This window comes from Lucilia sericata, unplaced genomic scaffold (assembly GCF_015586225.1).
Source record: "Lucilia sericata isolate MDLA Ls3-8-SP2 unplaced genomic scaffold, ASM1558622v1 Contig002091F_arrow, whole genome shotgun sequence".
NCBI classification, from domain to species: Eukaryota; Metazoa; Arthropoda; class Insecta; order Diptera; family Calliphoridae; genus Lucilia; species Lucilia sericata.
Window position 1 is genome coordinate 44941 of NW_023995942.1, and position 20060 is coordinate 65000.

The following is a 20060-nucleotide window of genomic DNA, read 5'->3' on the forward strand; positions in this document are numbered from 1 at the left end:
GAAACTAGAACTAACTAGAACTGAACTAGAACTGTAACTAAAACTGAACTTAGAACTGAAGCTAGAACCTGAACTAGAAACTGAACTAGAACTGAAACTAAACTGAACTAGAACTGAACTAGAACTGAACTAGAACTGAACTAGAACTGAACTAGAACTGAACTAGAACTGAACTAGAACTGAACTAGAACTGAACTAGAACTGAACTAGAACTGAACTAGAACTGAACTAGAACTGAACTAGAACTGAACTAGAACTGAACTAGAACTGAACTAGAACTGAACTAGAACTGAACTAGAACTGAACTAGAACTGAACTAGAACTGAACTAGAACTGAACTAGAACTGAACTAGAACTGAACTAGAACTGAACTAGAACTGAACTAGAACTGAACTAGAACTAGAACTGAACTAGAACTGAACTAGAACTGAACTAGAACTGAACTAGAACTGAACTAGAACTGAACTAGAACTGAACTAGAACTGAACTAGAACTGAACTAGAACTGAATTAGAACTAAACTAGAACTGAACTAGAACTGAACTAGAACTGAACTAGAACTGAGCTGAACTAGAACTGAACTAGAACTGAACTAGAACTGAACTAGAGCTGAACTAGAACTGAACTAGAACTAAACTAGAACTAAACTAGAACTGAACTAGAACCGAACTAGAACTGAACTAGACTTGAACTAAAACTTAATTAGAACATAAGAATTAGTTTTACAGTTAATTCCGATCGAATATCTTTTACATAAAGTGCTCAAGATCAATCCTTGAGTTTCTTCTTAATTTACGAATTACTTATTAGGATCTAGTCGAAGTTTTCACCTCAATCTATAACAAAAGTACATTGCAAAAAGTACAAGCTAAAAATCTAAATAAATTTCAATCAATAAATACTCATAAAAGATGCTCAAGAATATTCCACGATCATTTTATCGATCACTGACAATCATCGCTCTAGGTTTGTTATTTCTGTTTTACAACATTCAAGATTCTATTTTATTCACAAAATTAACCAAAATTCACTGATAAAAAATGTTCGCGAATATTCTACGATTATTAGTTCAATAAACATAATAACTGACTAGTTTCTACCTCATAGTTGCCATTAATTTGAAGAGGAAATACAATTTCAAAACACTTCACTATAAATTGTGTTAGTCACTTATTCAAATACTCATGAATATTTCGAGAGTGTATGTTTAAGAGCATCTACTGTTGGATTGATACAAGCTTTTCACTTTATTCTTTAGAAAAAATAATATCTAATCAAAATATTAAAAATTTCATTAGAAAGTCATTCAAAAAATTTTCTCACGAATATTCCGAGAGATTCTGTTTTATTCACAAATGATACTCTAGCAAAAGTATAATTTTAAAATCTTATGAAAATTTACTGCTTTATCATATAAACGGGTCATTGGCTAATCATAAATGCTTATGATGGCTTATTTGTTTCTCTCAACTTTTCACCTCATTCTCCTAAACATTCCACCTGTCTTAGTCATATTTTTCCATTACATCATTTTCTTAAAAAGAAAAATTAACTAAATTAAAAACACTTTGCTTACTAAAGTAAACAATAAATAAATAGCAGTCATAAATAATAATTTAGATACTTTTATTATCAAGAGGTTTTAATCAGTCAACACTTACAGCACACAACACAACAACAACAAAAAAACACTACATAACTGATGATGACAAAGTTAAGCTAGTAAGTGCTGACAAACATAAGCAACATTTTGTCCTCTTCTGATCCCTCCAACAGATCACCAAACAGATTAAAGTTGACACCTGTAAAATAGTATAAGCGTTTTAAAATTATTTTATTTAATCATTGTTATAATGACGCTAGAGTTTATTTATGAAGGCAATGTTTGCTACAGCAGACAGCGATGATGATGATGACTATGTTGTCACTGGTGTTTGGGTTTGTTCCCGCCAGTAACCAGCCAAACAGATTCTATTGTTGTTAATATTAACAAGTAGCAATTTTCCACTGTATTATACAGCAATTCATTGCTTCTACCCATTATTATTATTATTCCTCTTACACTATAGAAATGACACAGAAATTTAAAAATTAAACCCAACATACCTGGCAGACAAAAAGTTTCAATGGAGTTGAATCAGCCAAACGGCAAAAAGAAGGTGCAACTTGTTTTTAAATGACATTTTGAAAAATGTCAGTTTTGAAAGAGTTACGAAAATTATGAGTAAATTTTTATACGTTTCATACAAACATATATAAACTTCTACTACTACTTACGATTAAGGTTACAACACACTGCAACTTGTACTGGGTCGATCGTACGTACGTACCTACATACACTGGTTGCTCATGATGTCTGTCTCCTAGCTGTATTTGGTTTAGGAGTTGTTTAAGTCTAATGCAAATAATAAATTTATTTGTTAAATATTTTTTTTTTTTAAATAATTAATGATGCCTGCTTAAATATAGGAAAAACTTATTAATTTATGAAAAATTATGGTTGTTAGAAATAGATTTGAATTTAATCACCATCGTTGATTATATATGTTTGGTGGTAATTGAGGAAATTATATATTTTTTATATATATAAAAAAAATTAAATTAAGTTTTATACAATAGTTGTAGAGATGATTAATTAGAGGTTGAGAGAAAATTTCACAAGACTTTTTAGGTGGGCATTGACTTAGTAGTCGGCGATGAGATAATATGCATTTGAATGTTTGTCTTATCCACAGGAGAGTATTGATTATAAATCAGTCTATAGCTAATCTTCAGTCTTCAATATAGATCAGCCTATAGTATCGACTAGAGACCCGTCTATATATATAGTTTTGACTATCTTGTCTATTTTTCAGTCTACAATCCTGTCTATGGAACAGTCTATAGTCTTTGTTCTGTCTATAGTCTTGACAATAGATCAGTCTATAGTCTTGACAATAGATCAGTCTATAGTCTTGGTTATAGATCAGTCTATAGTTTTGACTATAAATCAGTCTATGGTCTGGGCTATAGATCAGTCTATAGTCTTGACTATAGATCAGTCTATAGTCTTAACTATAGATCAGTCTATAGTCTTAACTATAGATAAGTCTATAGTCTTGTCTATAGATCAGTCTCTAATCTTGACTATAGATCAGTCTATAGTCTTGACTATATATCAGTCTATAGTCTTGACAATAGATCAGTCTATAGTTTTAACTATAAATCAGTCTATGATCAGTCTCTAATCTTGACTATAGATCAGTCTATAGTCTTGACTATAGATCAGTCTATAGTCTTGACTATAGATCAGTCTATTGTCTTGACTATAGATCAGTCTATTGTCTTGACTATAGATCAGTCTATAGTCTTGACTATAGATCTGTCTATAGTCTTGACTATAGATCTGTCTATAGTCTTGACTATAGATCTGTCTATAGTCTTGACTATAGTTCTGTCTATAGTCTTGTCTATAGATCAGTCTATAGTCTTGACTATAGATCAGCCTATAGTATTGACTATAGATCAGTTCATGGTTTTGACTATAGATCAGACTACTTATAGCCTTGACTATGGATCAGTCTATAGTCTTGACTATAGATCAGTCTACAATCCTGTCTATAGATCGGTCTTGGCTATAGATCAGTATAGAGTCTTGACTGTAGATCAGTCTATAGTCTTGACTACAGATAAGTCCATAGTTTTTACTGTAGATCAGTCTATAGCCTTGACTATGGATCAGTCTATAGTCTTGACTATAAATCAGTCTACAATCCTGTCTATAGATCAGTCTTGGTTATGGATCAGTCTATAGTCTTGACTACAGATCAATTTATAGTCTTGACTATAAATCAGTCTATAGTCGGGACTATAGATCAGTCTATAATCTTGACTATAGCTCAGTCTATAATCTTGACTATAGCTCAGTCTATAGTCTTGACTATAGATCAGTCTATAGTTTTGACTATAGATCAGTCCATAGTCTTGTCTATAGATCACTCTCTAGCATTAACTGTAGATCATTCTAAAACCTCGATTATAAATCAGTCTATAGCCTTGATTAAATATCAGTTAATAGTCTTGTTAACTATAGTCTTGACTATAGATCAGTCTATAATCTGGACTATAGCTCAGTCTATAGTTTTGACTATAGCTCAGTCTATAGTCTTGAGATATAGATCACTCTATAGTCTTGATTATAGATCAGTCTATAATCTTGACTATAGATCACTCTCTAGCATTGAATGTAGATCACTCTATAACCTTGATTATAGATCAGTTAATAGTCTTGTTAGCTATCAGTCCATTGTCTTGAAAATTTATTACTTTTTAGTAGTCTATAGTCTAAATTATGGATCAGTCTATAGTCTTGACTATAGGTTAGTTTATAGTCTTGAATATATATCATACTATAGATCGGTCGATAGTCTTAACTATTTAACTATCAGTCTGGAAATTTTACCCTCGTTTAGGGCAAACGGTTTTTGGCCATGACTTCCCGGTATATGGTTCTCCAATATAGTCAGTGGTGTATTATACAGTCTAGTCTATAGTCTTATACATGAACTAGTCTATAAATAGACAGGTCAATAGTTAATTCTACATAGCAGAGTTAGTCAAGTATACTATCTGTACTATAAATCCATTTCCATATCATATTTTGTGTTATTTATTTTTACTTAGCATAGAGAACCTCCTTTTGTTCTAAAATACTCCTTCACTATTATTATTTACATTGAATTCCCTCTCTTTTTATGTTTTGCTCTCCTCCTTTTACATTTTCTTCATGCAAATTCATCTCCTTTGATTATTTGTACTTTCGCTTTTTATTTGCTTTTAGGCAATTAGTTAAATACAATACCTCTTTAAGACGGGTTCGGTGAACGGAAAAAATGTGAAGTGTAGAAATTATTAATTAATAAAAAAAGTTAATTACTTAATGAAATAATGCAATCTTTTTTAAAAAGTGTTGTTATAAAATAGTAAAAATTTAAAAAAAGTTTTTTAAATGAAATCAAAGTTTTAATAAAACTTTTGTAAAATATATTAAAAAATTAGCAAAAAGTTTTGTTTTAAATTTTATTATTAAAAAAATAATGTTATTAATAAAGTAAAAAGTGTTTTTTATAATAATTCTTATAAGTGTTTAATAAAAGTCTTCAATAAAAGCTTTTATTCTTTTTAAATAATCAAATTTTAAATTCCTTCTTAATAATGTAACTGCGTAAATAAAATGATGCAGCTGCGCTGCTTTTTCTCTGCTTTTACTTTAATATTTTGTTTTAAATAATGCCTTTGCTATGCGTCTCGTTCGTTTGTAAAACAACAAATCATCGAGCCTGTCCGAACAGGATCAATTGTAAACAAATCAAAACAACAAACATGTAAGTGCAATTGTTCAATGTTTGTGTGATTGTTTATTATTTTTATGAAAAGAGAACAGCCAGTAATTTATATTATGAGAGTGAAATGTTAAGAGAAATTTTTGATTATTTTTGTTGTTTTTTTCATCTTTAATTACTCTTGAAAAGAAATTGTTTTTTATAGGATATTTATCACATCACTATAGGAAATTTTAACCCTTTTTTGTCGAGAATTAATTACAGCCAAAGGACTGGACCGATTTAAATAATTCTTTTTTAATTTTAAGTTTGGTTTTAGTAGGTTTCCCGGGATATGATTCCCCGTTTTATTTCAGAAACAAATTGTTTGAATTTTTTTTGTTTTTAATTTGTTTTGAATACCAATTTGATCTATAGCCTTGACTATAGACTATAGACCTAAATAAAGATCTGTTTATAGTCTTGACTACAGATCTATAGTATATAGTCTTTTCTACAGATCATTCTATACTTTTGCCTATAGATCAATCATATTAGTCTATGGTCTTGACTATAGTTCATAGTCTTCACTATAGATTAAACTAATGTCTTAACTATAGATCATTCTATAGTCTTGATTATAGATCATTCTATAGTGTTGTGTTCTATAGTTATTCTAAAGTCATTACTATAGATCAGTCTATAATCTACACTATAGATCAGTCCATAGCCTTCACAATAGATCAAATTATAATCTTCACTATAGATCAAACTATAGTCTTTACTATTGATCAAACTATAGTCTTCACTATAGATCAAACTAAAGTCTTGACTATAGATCAGTCAATAGTCTTGACTATAGATAAGTCCATAGTCTTCACTATAGATCAAACTATAGCCTTGACTATAGATCAGTCTATACTATAGACTGATCTATAGTCAAGACTATAGATCAGTCTATAGTCTTGACTATAGATCAGTCTATAGTCTTGACTATAGATCGGTCTATAGTCTTAACTAAAGATCAGTCTATAGTCTTGACTATAGATCGGTCTATAGTCTTAACTAAAGATTAGCCTACAGTCTTGACTAAAGATCAGACTATAGACTTGACTATAGATCATTCTATAGTCTTGACTATAGATCAATATATAGTCTTGACTATAAATCATTCTATAGTTATTCTAAAGTCTGTACTATAGATCAGTCAATCTATAATCTACACTATAGATCAGAAACAAATTGTTTGAATTTTTTTTGTTTTTAATTTGTTTTGAATACCAATTTGATCTATAGCCTTGACTATAGACTATAGACCTAAATAAAGATCTGTTTATAGTCTTGACTACAGATCTATAGTATATAGTCTTTTCTACAGATCATTCTATACTTTTGCCTATAGATTAAACTAATGTCTTAACTATAGATCATTCTATAGTCTTGATTATAGATCATTCTATAGTGTTGTGTTCTATAGTTATTCTAAAGTCATTACTATAGATCAGTCTATAATCTACACTATAGATCAGTCCATAGCCTTCACAATAGATCAAATTATAATCTTCACTATAGATCAAACTATAGTCTTTACTATAGATCAAACTATAGTCTTCACTATAGATCAAACTAAAGTCTTGACTATAGATCAGTCAATAGTCTTTACTATAGATCAAACTATAGTCTTCACTATAGATCAAACTATAGTCTTGACTATAGATCAGTCTATAGTCTTGACTATAGATCGGTCTATAGTCTTAACTAAAGATCAGTCTATAGTCTTGACTATAGATCGGTCTATAGTCTTAACTAAAGATTAGCCTACAGTCTTGACTAAAGATCAGACTATAGTCTTGACTATAGATCATTCTATAGTCTTGACTATAGATCAATATATAGTCTTGACTATAAATCATTCTATAGTTATTCTAAAGTCTGTACTATAGATCAGTCAATCTATAATCTACACTATAGATCAGTCTATAATCTACACTATAGATCAAACTATAGTCTTGACTATAGATTAGTCTATAGTCTTGACTATAGATCAGTCAATAGTCTTGACTACAGATCAAACTATAGCCTATATTATAGATCAGTCAGTAGTCTTGACTATAGATCAGTGTATAGTATTCACTATATATCAGTCTATAGTCTTAAAATAGCGGCATAATTTTTCCCTCCAATTAATAGTTCATTGAGTTTTAGTAGATTTTAAAATATTGTAAGTAACTATAAGTTATATATGACTATTTGAAAGTATAAAAAATCATGTTAAAATGCACATTTACAACTCATTGCTATTAGTGAGCAATAGACCCTTCATGCCTGTACAAAATCAGTGCTATTAACAACATTTATATGGTTTCTTTTCGCATTTGTAAACTGTTAGTTTTATTTGTTTTAAATGTAAATTGTTCATTCAGTCATTTGTTCGTTCGGGGTTTCTTTCACCGCACCACCGCCACCACCACAGTTTTGCTAATTATGCAACAGGCAACAACCAAAGAAATAAATACTTTCCCTTTAGTTAATATTAAAAACTATTCTGCCGATTATTTTAGCCTAATAATGGTATTAAATGTTTAAATCAAAATGTAACAAAAAAAAAAAAAAAAATACAATTTTCCCTGGTTAAGTTGATAGACAGATGTCTGTCTGTTCAACGGTCCTTCTGTATGACCGACCACGAACTATACCAACACCGCAAGACAATTGTGTGTGATTAAATAAAAATGAAACTGAAAACAGTTGGACAGACAGACTTAAAACATTGTAAAAACAAAAACTTCCGTGTTATTTAGCGTTTTTATTTTTGTTGCATTTTTATTTTAAATTCGTTCCTTTTAAAACAAAAACTTATAATCGTTGTAGTTTAGTTTTAGCAGTTTCGTATTACAACATTTGCATAATTAAATTTATAAATTTATTTGCAGTATAATAAATTTATTGTAAATTTTTTAAAAATTTACCACCATCAGCAGTTCAGTTATATTATAGAGGTAAATAATTTTATGCTCAATGAGGTCAATCATGTGAAACAAATTTGTTAATTTGCTTAAAACAAAAAAATTTAAATTATAATTTTTTGGTTAAAATATATTTTACACAGAGTTACTTGGTTAACGGGACTAGTTTTTGTAGTTGTTGGTAAACAAAAATGTTGAAGACTTGATTGATCAGTGTATAGTCTTGACTATAAATAAGTCTATAGTCTTGATTATAGATCATTCTATAGTCTTTACTATAGATCAGTCTATAGTCTTGACTATAGATCAGTTTATAACCTGCACCATAGACCAGTCTATAGTCTTGACTATAGATCGGTCTATAGTCTTGACTGTGGATCAGTCTATAGTTTTGACTATAGATCAGTCTGTAGTCTTGCCTATAGATCAGTATATAGTCTTGACTATAGATCAGTCTATAGTCTTTACTATAGATTAGTCTATAGTCTTGACTATAGATTAGTCTATAGTCTTGAATATAGATCAGTTTATAGTCTTGACTATAGATCAGTCTATAGTCTTGACTATAGATCAGTCTATAGTCTTGACTATAGATCAGTCTATTGTCTTGACTATAGATCAGTCTATAGTCTTGACTATAGATCAGTCTATAGTCTTGACTATAGATCAGTCTATAGTCTTGACTATAGATCAGTCTATAGTCTTAACTATAGATCAGTCTATAGTCTTGACTATTTATCAGATTAGTCTATAGTCTTTACTATAGATTAGTCTATAGTCTTGACTATAGATTAGTCTATAGTCTTGACTATAGATTAGTCTATAGTCTTGAATATAGATCAGTCTATAGTGTTGACTATAGATCAGTTTATAACCTGCACCATAGATCAGTCTATAGTCTTGACTATAGATCAGTCTATAGTCTTGACTATAGATCAGTCTATTGTCTTGACTATAGATCAGTCTATAGTCTTGACTATAGATCAGTCTATAGTCTTAACTATAGATCAGTCTATAGTCTTGACTATAGATTAGTCTATAGTCTTGACTATTTATCAGATTAGTCTATAGTCTTGACTATAGATCAGTCTATAGTCTTGACTATAGATCAGTCTATAGTCTTGACTATAGATCAGTCTATAGTTTTGACTATAGATCAGTCTATAGTCTTGACTATAGATCAGTTTATAGCTTTGACTGTAGATCTGCCGTTATTCTAGACAAAAGATCTGTCTTAACTTAAGATCAGTCCATAGTCTCGAGAATAGATCAGTATATAAACTTGACTACAGATCAGTCAATAAACCTGACTATAGATCAGTCTATATACTTGGCTATAGATCAGTACATAGTCATGACTATAGATCAGTCTATAGTATTGACTGTAGAGATACTCACCTAGTAGATCTTATTTTTTATAACAATATAGTTTTAGCACTTTGAAAACTGACATTTACTTTATCCAGATTTCCATATAGATTTAGCAAACATTTCAAACAGATAATTGAAACAATCAATTCAAATCGGCAAGGCCACACATCACTTCAAAATAAAATCAAATTCACTTGTATTCTAAATACAACAAAATCTATATTTAATGGAAAATTCAAAATAGAAAAATCGTTTCTACGTGATGGCTGTAGGAAATGTAACAACAACAAAAACAGGGTGTAATTTGTGTCAGGCATCAAACAACAAATTCTAGAGAATCAAGAAATCACAATTAATTATAACAAATAGAGCTGGAATAGTACGAACAGCAAAGCAATAAACTTCAATAATTTAAAATACATCATGATTGATCTTAATGACGACAATATCTTAAAACCTTATTTTAACATTTCCAGTTCAAAATGCAAGTGTTGCTAGAAAATGCCCATAAGGAAATTCATATGCAAAAAAAAACGAAGTTTTATGTTGCATGTGTCAGCAGCAGCACCTAGTAAAAGGCAGATCGTGCAATACATTGCTTTTTTGCTATTTTGCATTTTGTATTAGAATGTAAGATTTTTTTAGCATGATTAGCAATAGACGGCAATCGATCAATCATTAGTGTTTTTTTTTTTTCTATTTTTTTCTAGAGATAATTTAAAACACTTTTTTAAGTTTGTACCATTTTGGTATGGAGCTTTAGAGGGTATCATTTGCTATTTTAACTTAAGGGCAATTTTGCAAAATAACAAAACTTACTAACCCAGTTATTTTTTGCTTTATTTATTTCTATGAATTTTCTTGTTATTTTTTTCGTGATAAGAACTCGTAATTGTTTTTGAAAATTTAATGCCAGATGCTGTAAAAAGGTTTTAAAATAATAGCTTGAAATAGGGAGAGAGAGAGAACAGAAAATAAAGTTGTTAATTTGACCAAATTGTTGTTGTATACATATATGACTGACCTACTCCAATCGTGTGGAATTAGAAAAAAGCTAAATGTATATATAATAGAGGTAGTTCATATAGAGGATTTATTGGAAAAACGCGGCACTATAAGTTACAATTATAACACAATCGTTTTGATCGGTCAAACTTATAGTCAAACTTAGTATATGTAAATCTATAGATTAGTATATGTAAATCTGTCTATAGTCTTGACTACAAATCAGTCTATAGTCTTGACCATAGAGAAGCTTTTAGTCTTGATTATAGATTTGTCTATAGTTTTGTCTATAGATCAGTCTGTAGTCTTGACTATAGATCAGTCTATAGTCTTGACTATAGATTAGTCTATAGTCTTGGCTATAGACAATCTTTAGTCTTGACTATAGATCAATCTATTGTCTTGACTATAGATCAATCTATAGTCTTGACAATAGATCAATCTATAGTCTTGACTACAGATCAATCTAGAGTCTTGGCTGTAGATCAATATATAGTCTTGACCATAGATCAGAATATAGTCTTAACTATAGATTAGTCTATAGTCTTGACTATAGATCAGTCTATAGTCTTGACTATAGATCAGTCTATAGTCTTGACTATAGATCAGTCTATAGTCTTGACTATAGATCAGAATATAGTCTTAACTATAGATCAATCTATAGTCTTGACTATAGATCAGTCTATAGTCTTGACTATAGATTAGTCTATAGTCTTGGCTATAGATTAGTCTATAGTTTTGGCTATAGACAATCTATAGTCTTGACTATAGATCAATCTATTGTCTTGACTATAGATCAATCTATAGTCTTGACTATAGATCAATCTATAGTCTTGTTGACTATAGATCAATCTATAGTCTTGTTGACTATAGATCAATCTATAGTCTTGACTATAGATCAATCTGTAGTCTTGAATATAGATCAATCTATAGTCTTGACTGTAAATCAATCTATAGTCCTGACTACAGATCAGAATATAGTCTTAATTATAGATCAATCTATAGTCTTGAATATAGATCAATCTATAGTCTCGACTATAGATCAGTCTGTAGACTTGACTATAGAGCAGTTTATAGTTATGACTATAGATCAATCTATAGTCATGACTATAGATCAATCTGCAGTTTATAGTCTTGCATATAGTCTTGATTTTAGATTAGTCTATAGTCTTAATTATAGATCAATCTATAGTCTTGATTATAGATCAATCTATAGTCTCGACTATAGATCAGTCTGTAGACTTCACTATAGAGCAGTTTATAGTCTTGACTGTAGATCAATCTATAGTCTTTACTGTAGATCAATTTATAGTGTTGACTATAGATCAATCTATAGTCTTGACTATAGATCAATCTATAGTGTTGACTATAGATCAATCTATAGTGTTGACTATAGATCAATCTATAGTATTGACTATAGATCAATCTAAAGTCTTGATATAGATCAATCTATATAGTCTTGACTATAGATCAGTCTTTAGTCTTAATTATAGATTAGCCTATGGTCTTAACTATAGATCAGCGTATAGTCTTCACTATACTTTTAACAAATGATTGTTTATCGTCTTTACAATTGATCAGTTGGAACAGTATTAAGTAATATTTATTAATTTTTTTTGGTTTTACAATTACTTTTAATAACAAATTTTCCCAATCACTAATAAACAATTGATTGAAATATTAATTACCAAACACCTTTAAAAAACAATAACAATAATACAACAATTAACAATAAGTTTACACACTGTCTCTTACGTTATTGTAGGTGTCAGTTACAGTTAATAAACAATTTACATTATACACTTCTTCCCCACTTCCTAAGCCATCAGTGATTTAACATGACAGTTATAGAGTTTTTCAAAACAGCTACTTACTACCATTACTATAGACATCGTAGTCTTAGTACTTGGCTTCAACTGGCTGTCTGTCATTACTTTTTAGCTTAATTTATTAAAAGCGAGACCTGGTGTCATTAAACAAAAAAAGCTATCAGTTTTTTAGTTAACTTACTGTTATAAAAATAAAACTATTAAATAAATATTAAAATCACGTTATTGATCTTATAAATGTATAAATAAATAATAATAAAAAAAATCGAAAAATAACAGCAAAACTTGTCATGAACACAAATACTGACACCTTTAAAGAAAACATTTGATAATTAATTGTTAACAATTGCGTGTATAAAATTTTTAAATAATTTACAAAAAAATTAAAAGCATTTGTGTTCATACTGTCAACCTCATAATTTATTTGCTTTTTATTTTAATTTCCTTTTAAGTTAGCTTTTCTAGTTGTTGAATTTTTCTTTTTAATTCTTTTTAGGTAAATTTATTATTAAGAAATTTATTGTCTCTTTTGTTGTTTGTTTTGAGTTTCGAGTTTTCTTAATCTTTAGCACGTTTTTATGTAACACGTTTAAACTGAAGTTAAGATGATCATCATCATCGTATTTTATGGTTATTTGAAAGTCTTTCTTAGATTTTTTTTCTAGCGTTTTTTCATCACTTTTTAGTTTTAATCTTTTTGATGTGACATGTAATCACGTTGTAAAACATTTTTTTTTTCAGAAGTTAAAAAACTCACTCTACTTTATGTAGTGTGAAAATTAGAAGGAAATTTTAATAAATTCCGTAGAATAAAATTCTTCTTGATCACACGATCTTAGCTTCCATATGATCTAACTCAACAATAGAGATCTTTAAGTTAGGCAAGATGATTCTAAAGCTCTTCTAAACCGATATTATTTAGTTCCCATTATGAATTCTTTGCTTTTATGGTTGAGTCTCTTTCTCTCTCTCCCTCTCTCTCTACACGATCGCACTCAAAACACCCTCTTCTTCAGATTATCATTAATATGTACTAAGTTCCGTAACGTAGTCCCGATAGCTTTATCATACTTTGCAGTCTCCATACTTTCATATTGCTTTCTTTCTCTCCTTCTACACGATCTCATCTGGCGGAGATCGGTCCTTGTGAATCACTCTTTGGTCACCTGTAAAAAGTTAAGTCTCATTAAGTGCTAAAATGATTAAAAAGTTTCAACTTTAATGATCTACTTTACATCTCCTAAAACCAAATCATTTAGGTCCCGTTATGAATTCTCTGCTTTGATGGTTGAGTCCCTTTCTCTCTCTCTCTGCACGATCGTACTCGAAACATCCTCTTCTTCAAATTATCATTGATACTAAGTTCCGTAACGTAGTCTCAATAGCTTTATCATACTTTGCATTCTTCACACATTCATATTGCTTTCTTTCTCTCCCTCTGCGCAGTTCCAGATCGCGAAAATCGGTCCTTGTGAATCACTCTTAGGTCACCTGTAAAAAGTTAAGTCTCATTTATCAAAAAGTTTCAAATTTAATGATCAACTCCATCTCTGTACGATCGCTATTTGAGAGAATTCTGCCCAATTCCATATCGACAGTGGAGAGATCATTTTATTCAGTGATCGCTTAATAAATGAAGAGTTTTAAGTTGGAGGGGGAATGTCATATTTAGATTATTACTGATTCTAAATTTCATAATGTGTTTTTCAATCTAGCGGAGTTTGGCCCTGCTGATCACTCTCAGATGACCAGTTAAAATGATAAATCTTGGCGATTTTCTTAAAGTTAATTAATAATTTTATCAAAATAGATAATCGGGAAGATTACTTTTTTCCAAAATAAGACGTAATAAGTAACATGTCCCCTTTTCTCTAGTTCAAGTAGCATTTCGTTGAAATCTATAAACACACAAATCTCTTGACGATTACAGTTAAAATTTTGAAATTCCTTGTAATCAGATTTCCAGGTTAAACATATTTACGTCTAATAAACTTTATGATTTAATCTTCAAAATCTTTTAAATTCTCTTGTTTAACAACTTTAACCGAAATAACTGTTGTAGGGTATTAAAATGTCGTCTTGATATTTAGTAAATATTTACCCGGTTTCAAACCAATTAAACGAAAATGTCTTCTTAAGAAAATCTACAGGAAAACAAGATTTCTTTCTTCATACAAACAAATAAATAGACAAACTTAAAACATTCTATTTCATGTTGTTGGTTTACAAAAAAAAACAAGACATCCTTAAACAAAAGTTATACGGCAAGTAGGTAGTAGCAATTGTGGCTTAAAGCGTAAGTGACCCAGTAGTTTTAGGGGAGGTGAATGCTTACCTGTCATACTTTACTTTATTAAACGATCCAATGAATCGTATATAACCTTTGTAATGCAAAGAGTTGTCATCTAGTAAATAGTCTTCTTCTCTGAGTCACGCATAAGTCAAATACCAAAAATACTAGATAAAATCATTAAAGTCGAGCAGTTTCATAGAACTGCTGGGGTCTCAAAAGACAACATTTGTTTGTTTTGCTGGTTTGCTTTGAATACTTGACATCTGTATGTGGATACAGGCGCATGTGCAATGCCACAATGCGTGCACGCATGTTGTCAACTTCTTGTTTTGTTTCTGTTGGTTTTCCAACATTTCTTTACAAAATCAACTCGAGAGTGAGTCCAAGTGTGTGTATGTGTGTTACCAAAATGTAGCAAATCCCATACCATTTGAAGCAGTCAAGCAAAACCTAACAACTCAAGAGTCTCTCTTACTCTTTCTGTCTAAAACCAGCCAGCATTTATTTTATTTTTCTGAAAACTGCATAATAATGCCATAAATTATTACAACATGAACCACAACAACAACAACAATTACAATAACAGTAACAAATATAAATACAACAATGCTAAAAGAAAAGAAAAAATTTCAATTTGTTGCTGCAGCATGTAGTAATGCCGGTTAAATGTTGCCCCAACACATTGTACTCTCGGGTCGTTGGACTTGAAAAAATAAAGAAAATATAGTCAACAACTACAACAAAAACTGTAAGCCTTTTTTTATATATTTTTTTTTTTTTGTTGTTTAGCGCAAAATTGAAACTAAAATGTGTTAAATTTGATGACATAAAACACGTTCTTTTAACAAGTTCTTGGTCAAAATTGAAATTAAGTGTTAGATAATTCTTTGGGTTTTTTTTATTTTTACTTGTCTGCCTCTGCCTAACTGTCACTGTCACCACTAAAAATATTATTTTCATTCTACTGTAAGTAGGTTGCAAGTAAGTTTTTCTTGGGGGTATTGTAAAGCATTCGTAAAGAAACAACTGATTATTTTTAGCTGAAAATTTTAGCTCAAATTTGGAGTTAAGTTTAAAACTAACTTTTAAAATTATTTTCATCATCAGTAAGTGAAATCCTTTTGTCTTAGAGATTTCAATCTTCTATAGTCTAGTCTATAGTCTAGTCTATAGTCTAGTCTAGTCTAGTCTATAGTCTAGTCTATAGTCTAGTCTATAGTCTAGTCTATAGTCTAGTCTATAGTCTAGTCTATAGTCTAGTCTATAGTCTAGTCTATAGTCTAGTCTATAGTCTAGTCTATAGTCTAGTCTATAGTCTAGTCTATAGTCTAGTCTATAGTCTAGTCTATAGTCTAGTCTATAGTCTAGTCTATAGTCTAGTCTATAGTCTAGTCTATAGTCTAGTCTATAGTCTAGTCTAGTCTAGTCTATAGTCTAGTCTATAGTCTAGTCTATAGTCTAGTCTATAGTCTAGTCTATAGTCTAGTCTATAGTCTAGTCTATAGTCTAGTCTATAGTCTAGTCTATAGTCTAGTCTATAGTCTAGTCTATAGTCTAGTCTATAGTCTAGTCTATAGTCTAGTCTATAGTCTAGTCTATAGTCTAGTCTATAGTCTAGTCTATAGTCTAGTCTATAGTCTAGTCTATAGTCTAGTCTATAGTCTAGTCTATAGTCTAGTCTATAGTCTAGTCTATAGTCTAGTCTATAGTCTAGTCTATAGTCTAGTCTATAGTCTAGTCTATAGTCTAGTCTATAGTCTAGTCTATAGTCTAGTCTATAGTCTAGTCTATAGTCTAGTCTATAGTCTAGTCTATAGTCTAGTCTATAGTCTAGTCTATAGTCTAGTCTATAGTCTAGTCTATAGTCTATCTATAGTCTAGTCTATAGTCTAGTCTAGTCTATAGTCTAGTCTATAGTCTAGTCTATAGTCTAGTCTATAGTCTAGTCTATAGTCTAGTCTATAGTCTAGTCTATAGTCTAGTCTATAGTCTAGTCTATAGTCTAGTCTATAGTCTAGTCTATAGTCTAGTCTATAGTCTAGTCTATAGTCTAGTCTATAGTCTAGTCTATAGTCTAGTCTATAGTCTAGTCTATAGTCTAGTCTATAGTCTAGTCTATAGTCTAGTCTATAGTCTAGTCTATAGTCTAGTCTATAGTCTAGTCTATAGTCTAGTCTATAGTCTAGTCTATAGTCTAGTCTATAGTCTAGTCTATAGTCTAGTCTATAGTCTAGTCTATAGTCTAGTCTATAGTCTATCTATAGTCTATCTATAGTCTAGTCTATAGTCTAGTCTATAGTCTAGTCTATAGTCTACTAGTCTATAGTCTAGTCTATAGTCTAGTCTATAGTCTAGTCTATAGTCTAGTCTATAGTCTAGTCTATAGTCTAGTCTATAGTCTAGTCTATAGTCTAGTCTATAGTCTAGTCTATAGTCTAGTCTATAGTCTAGTCTATAGTCTAGTCTATAGTCTAGTCTATAGTCTAGTCTATAGTCTAGTCTATAGTCTAGTCTATAGTCTAGTCTATAGTCTAGTCTATAGTCTAGTCTATAGTCTAGTCTATAGTCTAGTCTATAGTCTAGTCTATAGTCTAGTCTATAGTCTAGTCTATAGTCTAGTCTATAGTCTAGTCTATAGTCTAGTCTATAGTCTAGTCTGTAGTCTAGTCTATAGTCTAGTCTATAGTCTAATCTATAGTCTAATCTATAGTCTAGTCTATAGTCTAATCTATAGTCTAGTCTATAGTCTAGTCTATAGTCTACTCTGCAATCTAGTCTACAGTCTAGTCTATAGTCTAGTATATAGTCTACTTTATAGTCTAGTCTATACTCTAGTCTATACTCTAGTCTATAGTCTAGTCTATAGTCTAGTTTATAGTCTAGTCTATACTCTAGTCTATAGTTAAGTCTATAGTCTACTATATAGTCAAGTCTATAGTCTAGTCGATAGTCTAGTCTATAGGCTAGTATATAGTCTTGTCTATAGGCTAGTTTATAGTCTAGTCTATAGTCTAGTCTATAGCCTGGTCTATAGTCTAGTTATAGTCTAGTCTAATCTATAGTCTAGTATATAGTCCAGTCTATTGTCTAGTATATAGTCTGGTCTATAGTCTACTCTATAGTCTAGTCTATAGTCTAATCTATAGTCTGATAATGGTGAAGGTATTCAAGTTTTGGTGCAGACGAACATTAGTGCATTGTGCATTAGTGCACAAGAGCATTGTCTTTAATTTGCTTAAGTGTTGTCCATTAAAAACTTAACATTTCCCTAATTACTTCCTCACTAAAAGAAATAATTTGAAATGACTTTTTAATCACTTATTTTATAAACAGTTCATTTAAATTAATTTTTCACATATTAAACATAAATTTTAAAATAAACACCCTTAACCTTGAAAATAAATTTTTTAAACAAACATAAACTGTAATAAAATAAAATTAGTTGGCAGCTAATTTTTTTAGGCATAAATTTAAATATTTAAAATATAAAAAAGAACACAAACTTACTTAAAAAATGTAAAAATTTCAAATGAATGAAAAGCAAAATAAAAAATTAATCTTTAAAGAAATTTTTAAAAAAAAGTATGGAAATTTTGTTCTTTGAAAAAAATTTTAATTAAACTAAAGATTAGCTAAAAATTCGTTAACCATAATAAATTAAAAAAAATTTCATAATTTTTTGTTTTTCATATTTTTGTTAAAGAAAATCTTTCGGCAAATGTCTAGGTTTTCACACGCTTAAATTAATAATAATTTTGCTGTTAAATTTGTTACTTTTTGACTTAAATGCCCGAAGGCTATTTTTTATTGTTTATATTTTTTTTTTAAAGATCATGACTAAGAATGATTTCATAAGTCTTTTCGCCGCTTAGTAATTTGTACGAGTGTTATTGGCCAAGACATTTTTAGGCCCAGAAACTATTTAGTTGTACTAGAAAATTGTTGTTTTTGCTTTGACATAGACATATTTTGATTAATGCTTTCAAATGTGTTGGAGAAAAATCATTTTTCATGATTTTTATTTAACACGCAAATATTTTAAATTGTTTACGAATTTGTTAGTTTTTTTTTGTGGGGTATGACAGACAGACAGTTATTTATATATCTATAAAAGTCAAATATGTCTAGAAAAAGGAATACTTAAACAAATTTTACAGTTTATTATAAAATTTGGTTAAAATAGTTTTTTAAAAGAATTAGGACATAACTCCAACTAGTAGATAGATAGATAGATAGATAGATAGATAGATAGATAGATAGATAGATAGATAGATAGATAGATAGATAGATAGATAGATAGATAGATAGATAGATAGATAGATAGATAGATAGATAGATAGATAGATAGATAGATAGATAGATAGATAGATAGATAGATAGATAGATAGATAGATAGATAGATAGATAGATAGATAGATAGAATAGGTAGATAGGTAGATAGATAGATAGGTAGATAGATAGATAGATAGATAGATATATATATAGATAGATAGATAGATAGATAGATAGATAGATAGATAGATAGATAGATAGATAGATAGATAGATAGATAGATAGATAGATAGATAGATAGATAGATAGATAGATAGATAGATAGATAGATAGATAGATAGATAGATAGATAGATAGATAGATAGATAGATAGATAGATAGATAGATAGATAGATAGATAGATAGATAGATAGATCGATAGATCGATAGATCGATAGATAGATAGATAGATAGATAGATAGATAGATAGATAGATAGATAGATAGATAGATAGATAGATAGATAGATAGATAGATAGATAGATAGATAGATAGATAGATAGATAGGTAGGTAGATAGGTAGATAGATAGATAGATAGATAGATAGATAGATAGATAGATAGATAGATAGATAGATAGATAGATAGATAGATAGATAGGCAGGCCGACAAATGTTTAACCTAATGACCAAAGTATCCTTTGGAGCCGCGCTGAATCTGAATCTGAATTCCTCCATCACATCTGGAATGGAAAGGAGAAGATATGTCAAATATTAGGCCTTTATTTTAAAGTTGACAGAATAGACTTTCAGATGGCTTACAACATTTTATAAAAACAGGTAGATGTCATAAAAATTGTGTTTTTAAATTTTCAGGACACGATATCTCAAATCCCAGATGTGATGGAGGAAATCATAGTCGGATTCACCACGTCTCAAGCCTTCACAAACTTCTTACTTGAACTCGACCTTTTCAAATTTTGTCGATTTTAAATAAATAATAGAATTTTTTGAACGATTACAACTCTATCTCTTATTAGAAAGTTCTT

General features: G+C 29.8%; 1 protein-coding gene across 1 annotated transcript in view; it reads left to right on the forward strand.

Moving 5' to 3' along the window:
- LOC119613368 (uncharacterized protein MAL13P1.304-like) overlaps positions 1–20060 on the forward strand; it is a gene marked incomplete at its 5' end in the record, with an annotated part of 38623 nt that overhangs the window by 13646 nt on the left and 4917 nt on the right. The gene's annotated exons all lie outside the window — the stretch shown is intronic.